General features: G+C 42.3%; 1 long non-coding RNA gene across 1 annotated transcript; it reads left to right on the forward strand.

The window, feature by feature from the left end:
* Positions 1-734: 734 nt before the first annotated feature.
* LOC116527063 lies at positions 735-5809 on the forward strand. The gene is made up of 2 exons (XR_004258371.1): positions 735-1066; positions 5218-5809. It is a non-coding gene; the product is annotated as an uncharacterized LOC116527063 (long non-coding RNA).
* The last annotated feature ends 2197 nt before the right edge of the window (positions 5810-8006 follow it).

Consider the following 8006-nt stretch of genomic DNA (forward strand, 5'->3'; position numbering starts at 1 on the left):
TCAACTTTTAAAAGTTGCAATTGGTACTAGGCTTAGTATCTAGGTGACAAAGTAATCTGTACACCAACCCCCTGTGACACAGTTTATCTGTATAACAAAACCTGCACATGTATCCCTGAACCTAAAAAAAAGTTAAAGGAAAAAAAAGTTGCAGTAAGGTTCTAAGACATCTTTTTAAAAGAAATATAACTGATAAAAAGTCCTACTCATAGCTTGATTAAATAAATAAATAAATAAATATATAAATGAATAATTGTTAAAAAGTGAATCTTCATTAGTGTGCCTGAGCAAGACACATTTTTTGAGCTTTAGTTTGTTCTATCTATAAAGGAGACATAATAACCCCTGCCCTCCTATCTCACAAAGTTGTAAAACACGGTGAGATGTGTCAAAGACCTTTGAACGAACACCTTACAAACGTGTTATTATTAACATACAGATTTGATTTACTATAGACATAGTCCAGCTCAATCCAAGTTATTCAAGGTTACATATCAGATCGGGTGCGGTGGCTCACGCCTGTAATCCCAGCACTTTGGAAGGCTGAGGAAAGCAGATCACCTGAGGTCAAGAGTTCAAGACCAGCCTGGTGAACATGGTGAAACCCCGTCTCTACTAAAAATACAAAATATTATCCTGGTGCGTGCCTGTAATCTCAGCTACTTGAGAGGCTGAGGCAGGAGAATTGCTTGAACCCAGGAGGCAAAGGTTGCAGTGAGCCGAGATTCTGCCATTGCACTACAGCCTAAGCAGCAAGAGCGAAACTCCACCTCAAAAAAAAAAAAAGTTATATATTAGTAGAGGGATTGTCTTAGTTGGGTTAAATAATCTGCTAGCTACTTTAGTAGGCAAACCTGACTTCTCAGTGAATTGACACAGGAAAGATTTCTTCTTCATTATATCATAGATGGATCTCTTTGGTAGCTCACTTTCAATTCTGGGGCTGAAGATACTTAACATTTTGCAACTCTGCCATCTTAAAGTTTTTTTTGCTTCCAGCACCACAGATGGGAAAGATAAAACTAGAGAACTCTTCACACCTGCCATTTAAAGGCTTGGGCTGAAAGTATCATGTGTCCTTCCCCTTATAATCCTCTGGCCAGAAGTATTTCTATAAAATCCCATCGTAACTATATGGGATTTTGTGAACACTGTCTCTCACATAGAGAGCTTAAAGGAAGCTATCTCATTTAAAGCAGAAGTTGGGTTAAATTTTTATTTTTAAAATGTACACCTTGTAGAACTGGTGCCAAAAAGCAGGAATTTTAAATTTTAAAGTTCATAGAATGACTAAGGTATCTGGGACTCTTGTGAAATTTTATACAAAAAGTTAGGCTTATTTTGTGATGTTAATTTTTCCGGAGGGAGGGTTCATAGCTTACTTTGAACTCAAAGAGGTGCTTAGAAAAAGTTAGGGACTGCTGATTTAAGGCAAGGGGAGAAAAACTATGGGATTGACTGTTGTCTTTTATATTTGATACTGGCTGCAGTTTACTTTCTACCTAATATAGATAACATGTGGAGGGTAGAGGTTCCACATAATGCATGGCTTAGTCACTATGCTAAGCATTTTTCAAATCTTATCTTTAATCTTCACATTGCCCTTGAAGGCAGAAATTCTTATCCCCTCTGTGCAAACAGGGAATCTGAGGAGCATACAGATCAGGCAAGATACCTCCGATCACACGATCACACGACTGGTAGAAGCAAGGAACTGGAACTTGAATTGACGACTGTTTAAATTCAAAACCTCCTTGTCTCATTGGGCCATTTAGGTTTTTATGACCCTCTATGGGCGAGACATAAAAGACAATATAGCCTGAGCATATTTATGATTTTTTTCTTCTGCAAGCTGAACAAACCAAACGTCAGGGTTTAACAGATGATACAGAAATTTCTGTTGTTGAACGGACGGACTACAACACTGATGAAGATTTGTTGTATGCCGAACTGGCTGCAAATAGGAAAAGACCAATTAGAAAAGAAAAAAAGTGAAAAATTTCTACCTGAGATTTCATATAGAGGCTGGGCATGGTGGCTCACACCTGTAATTCCAACACGGTGGGAGGCTGAGGCAGAAGGATCACTTGAGGTCAGGAGTTCAAGACCAGCCTGGGTAACATAAGACCCCATCTCTACGAATAATAATAATAAAAATAAAAACAGCTGGGCATGGTGGCACACACCTGCAGTCTCCTGCACTCAGGAGGCTGAGGTGAGAGAATTGCTTGAGCTGGGGAGGTTGAGGCTGTAGTGAGCAGTGATCAAGCCACTGCACTCCAGCCTCGGAGACAGAGTGAGACCCTGTGTCAAAAATAAATAAGTTTTTAAAATTTTTTATTTTATTTTATTATATTTTATTTATTTTTGAGACAGAATCTCACTCTGTCACCCAGGCTGGAGTGCACTGGTGCAATCTCTGCTCACTGCAACCTTCGCCTCCTGGGTGCGAGCGATTCTCCTGACTCAGCTTCCTGAATAGCTGGGACTACAGGCGTGGGCCACCAGGCCTGGAACATTTTTGTATTTTTAGTAGAAATGAGGTTTCACCATGTTGGCCAGGCTTGTCTGAAACGCCTAACCTCAGGTGATCTACCTGCCTTGGCCTCCCAAAGTGCTGAGATTGGAGGCGTGAGAAAATGCCCAGCCTAAATTGAAATTTTAGATAGACATCTAAAATAGAGAACTGGGAATATTTCCTTGTACCAATTTTGAAATAATTCTGTAAATAATTTTTACAGTAGTTGCATTTAGCTGGTGAGATCATTTGTGTTTCCTTTCTAAAGTTTTCTGAATTTTTGTTTTTTAAAAGTTATTTTATTTTTAAATGTTTATTTATTTATTTTTTTAATTTTGAGATGGAGTTTCACTATTGTTGCCCAGGCCGGAGTGCAATGGCATGATCTTGGCTCACTGCAACCTCCACCTCCCAGATTTAAGCGATTCTCCTCCCTCAGCCTCCCGAGTAGCTGGGATTATAGGCATGCACCACCACGCTTGGCTAATTTTGTATTTTTAGTAGAGATGGGGTTTCACCATGTTGGTCAGGCTGATCTCAAACTCCTGAAACCTCAGGTGATTCACCCACCTCAGCCTCCCAAAGTGCTGGGATTACAGGCATGAGCCACCGCGCCTGGCAGTTTTCTGAATTTTCTAAATTTTTACCATAAATGTAAAAATTGATTAAAAATATTACTTATTTCCATAAAGTCCAAAGAGCAGTTAAAGATCTACTCAGCTACTCTAGAGAGCACTGTGGAGCTGTCATCATACAGCATTTTTGGCAAATAAGACCAGGATACAAGTTTTTATCTTTATTTTTCGTAATTGAATCTGAAGTAGCATGAATTTGTAGTGAATTTGTAGTTCACTAGGATCTTTTAAGCAACAAAAAACCAAACAACAAAAATCAACTCTGGCTATATTGAGCAAACGGAATTTATTGGAAAAGCTTAGAGAATTCCTGGAAAGCTGAAAGGATCAAGCTTGGAGGAAGAACAGGAACCAAGTTGCTCTCACGGGTTAGGAAGCAAGTTCTCAGCAAAATTCATGCAGCAGTAACAATCCTTTGTCAACTCGTGTTTTCATAACTGTTTTGTTTTGTTTTCTTGAGATGGAGTCTGGTTCTGTAGCCCAGGCTGGAGTACAGTGGTACTCCGTCTGCCAGGTTCACGGGATTCTTTTGCCTCAGCTTCCCAAGTAGCTGGGATTGCAGGCATGCATCAGGATAATTTTTTGTAGTTTTAGTAGAGATGGGGTTTCACGATGCTGGCCAGCCTGGTCTCCAACTCCTGACCTCAAATGATCTGCCCACCTCGGCCTTCCAAAGAGCTGGGATTACAGGTGTGAGCCACTGCGCCCAGCCCACTATTTTCTTGCTAGCAAAATGCGGCGATCAGTTCTTTCCATGCACATGTATTCATTCCCCTTTGCAGTGTGATTTTGGAACACAGCCCATTAGGAGACTGAATCTATTTTTCCACTCCTTAAATCTGGACTTAGCCATGTGACTTGCTTTGGCCAATGGACATTAGCAAATACAGTGCAGGCTTGAAAAGTGCGGGTGCACAAGGGCTTGCCCTCTCTTGCTGCTGGGGACTCTGCTACTCCTACTAGTCTCAAAGGGGATGAAAGAGCACATAAAGAGAGCATCCAGCCATCCCAGTCAATCCAGCCTCTCCAGTTAAGGCCCATACTCCCAGAGTGACCCTCACTGACCCATGTGAGCAAAAACCACTCAAATTGCTGACCCACAGGATTGGGAGCAAATGATTGATCGCTGCTTTAAGCAACTACATTTTGGGGGTGATTTGTTACATAACAAAACATAAACTCTCGCATGTCCTCATTGTCTGAACTTTATGTGTCCAGTAGTGCCTAGAGACTTTGTTTAAAGTCCATAATTAGCACAATGTGAGCCTGTACATCTTCTTGTCTTGTCCATTTGGAATTGCTTATACCACTGAAAACAGTAAATTTTTAAGAAATATATCAGAATTCCATTCAATCAATGTTTTTGAAAATGAAGAAAAATACAGTCACAAAATTTTGTAAGAATCATTACCAGGCTTCTTCTTTATGTGTATAATTCTACATAAAAGAATCTTCTTGGCCAAGCGTGATGGCTCATGCCTGTAATCCCAGTACTTTGGGAGGCCAAGGCAGGCAGATAGCCTGAGGTCAGAAGTTCAAGACCAGCCTGGCCAACATGGTGAAACCCCATCTCTACTAAAAATACAAAAATTAGCCAGGTGTGGTGGCACATGCCCATAGTCCCAGCTACTCCAGAGGCTGAAGCAGGACAATTGCCCGAACCTGGGAGGCGGAGGTTGCAGTGAGCTGAGATTGTGCTACTACATTACACTACAGCCTGGGCATCAGAGTGAGACTCTGTCTCAAAAAAAAAAAAGGAATCTTCTTGGCCTGGAAGTCAATCAATTTAAAAGCCATTCAATTTTTCAGTTGAGAAAATAAACATGAAAAAATACAGATGATATTAAACGTGACGAGTTTAGGCGAAGACAGACCCAAGAACTGCAATAGATGTGACAATCAGTACAATAAAAATAGAATACAAAAGTCTCTGTCTCTCAGAGTTTTGAACACAAGAATGACAAAGAGCACTTATAACCCATTGTTTTATTTCCTCAAAAATTTTTTTTTGTTCTTTTGATACCGCACCAAGTATGTGAACCCATCATGTTTCATTTCTGTCAGAAAGCTTCTAAGTGTTCTTCGTCTACCCGTCACCTGCCTTTGCTGACAACAATGTGGGAGAGCTAGAATGCAAGACCAGATTTCATCACCTCCAAAGACTGCTTGTCTGCACCAGATCCAAGCACTGTTTATAATGGACATTTTGAAAAGATTCCCCAAATGAAGGGCCAAGTTGGTGGCTCAGGCCAGCACTTTGAGAGGCTGAGGCAAGAGGATTGTTTGAGGCCAAAACTTCAAGATCAGCCTGGGTAACAAAGTGAGACCCTGTCTCTAAAAATAAAAATAAATAATAAATGTTGACAAGTGTTCCCCAAATGAGAGATTTAGCAGAGTGAATTCTGCAAAGAAGGCCTCTTGCAAACACTCGTTCCTAAACAGTCAGCTCACTGGGGCAAGAGCCAACTCTCTTAATCTAGCTGATGTCAGTGTAACCGAAGGCCTATAAGTCGCGGTGAGATTCTGTCCACTAGCAGGTCTAGGGCATGGAGGTAAAGCTAGCTCATGATAAGGTGGCCTCATTTGGCAGCAAAGGCAAATTGAAGATTTCTTGATCCATAAATCAGTCTATAAAAAATAAGTAAGGCTTTCAACTGTCACTAGATTTTTTTTGCTGTTTGCAGGCATCCAACACTCATCTCGAATCAGTGTCTTGCAGAAACAGAAGAAAAGTAATAAATTAATTGTATTTTGAAATGAAAGCAGGAGTTATTTTGCTGCAGAGCTATAGCTTAACATTTTTAGCAAAATGTGGGTCCTTCTTCTCAGTTTTCCTTTAGGATGCTGTGACTACAATCCTCTGTTTGGTTAGTGGAATTGAGAGCAAGGCCCAGGTGGATGCTTGAGGACTAAACCCCAACCTTGCCTTGGATCACTCCACTGTTTCAGTTAAGATGAGACGGTAGTTAAATTACACAAATTGTTGTCTGCAGTAGCATGCGAATACATGTTTCAGATCTCCTAAAGCATAACTGATTTCCATCCCTAGCTGCTGGTGTACCCAGCATTGAGACCACGCTTCCTGAGGGCTGAGTATGACACGGTTACCAAGGAGGCCCATTCCTGGGAGGCAGGGCTCTTCTAATGGGCAACATAGGTTCACTGACTCCCTTTTGACCTTGCTGAAACTTTCTTAGAACTGCAAGGCAATCTATGGCCTGCCTGCCTTCCTTTCTTCCTCCCTCCCTACCTCCCTCCCTCCTTTTCTCGCTTCCTCTTTTCCTCTCCAGTTCCTTCCTTTCTTTCTTCTCTCCCTTCTCCTCCCTCCTTTTCGTTCTCTCTCCCTTAATCCCTCCTTCCCCCACTCCCTTCCCTCCTTGCTTCTTTCCCTCCTTCCCTCATCCTTCCCAGGGGTCAGTCCTGTGTTTTGATCTGATGGCTCTCCTATCACCCTCTGTTTCCTTCTCACTGTCCCTCCCCAGTGTTTTCACCAATAAATCTCTTATCCAGTGTCACCTGCTTGCCAGAGAACCTGGACTAAATCATTATTTAACTAACTTGCTTTGCATGTGTAATTTAGGATCAAACATCACTCTGAACTTCAGGGGCAAATATCATTCCTTAGAAGGGGAAGACCTAATGACGGAAAAAAAAAATATGTGCATTTTGTGGATCAGTTGACTCTGTTGACCTAAACATGCGGAACAATATTCCAGTTCTTAATACTTTAAAATCTCTGGAGCAAGGCCTTATAGCTTGGAAGGAAACTATTGGAAGAGCCAAAAGGAAAGAAATGGGACCAGCCAATTCTCCTCACTTTAGGTGCAGTGCAGTGAACTTAGGGAGGAGATCGTGCAAACTGGAAACCATAGCCCTGTCTCATGGCTTAACTAGGGGTGGCTAGGGCTCTGAGAGGCAGGTTGTCACCTCATTATCTATCCAGTCATGCACACAGTGAAGTCCATGGAGCACTCACTCTATGACCAGCACTGGTGGACCTTGAAGATAACAGAGGTTATCCTAGAGAAACTCAAGTCTACGGGGAGGGTAGGCTTGGAAACAGACTCATGATACAATACAAGCCCTAACACTGAGATGTGAACTGACTTGGGAAGTATGATAAGGACACCTCCAACTACCTGGCAGATGGAAAGGCATTTAAAGTGGAAATTGAAGGACGGAAGAGTTGGTCAGACAGTGAAGAGAAGTGACATGAAGGAGCTGCATTCACAGACAGCAAAATAGATACATCTATAGTCTTTTCTTCTCCTTCTCCTTCTTCTTCTTTTTTCAGACAGGGCCTCACTCTGTCACCCAGGCTGGAGTGCAGTGGTGTGATCACCGCTCACTGCTGCCTTGACCTCCTGTCCTCAAGTAATCCTCCCACCTCAGCCTCCCAAGTAGCTGGGACCTCAGGTGCATGCCCCCATGCCCAGCTGATTTTTATTTTTATTTATTTTTGGTAGAGATGAGGTCTCCCTATGTTTCCCAGGCTAGTCTTTGACTCCTGGCCTGAAGTGATCCTCCTACCTCAGCCTCTCAAAGTGCTGAGATTACGGGTATGAGTCACTGTGCCTAGATTTTCTTTTTTTAAACATTGAGATCCTAAGAAACAAATTCGCAATCTTTTAAGGGATCTCTGGGGCCCCACAAGATGCTTCTGCCTGCCGCTTGGCACTGGGCTTGCTGGCCTTGGGGCAGGCACTTGGCCTTCTCTCCCTCCTCCAGGATGTCCAGTTTCTCCACACTCATGCTGTTGATTCAGAAACTCTTCACCCAGCCCAGACCGTGGACCAGACATGGGGACGACATGAGCAAGACAGACACGATCCCGGCTCCCCTGCATCTTGTAT

Source organism: Sapajus apella, unplaced genomic scaffold, assembly GCF_009761245.1.
Source record: "Sapajus apella isolate SASKATOON/1434 unplaced genomic scaffold, GSC_monkey_1.0 scaffold53, whole genome shotgun sequence".
In the NCBI taxonomy this organism is placed as follows: Eukaryota; Metazoa; Chordata; class Mammalia; order Primates; family Cebidae; genus Sapajus; species Sapajus apella.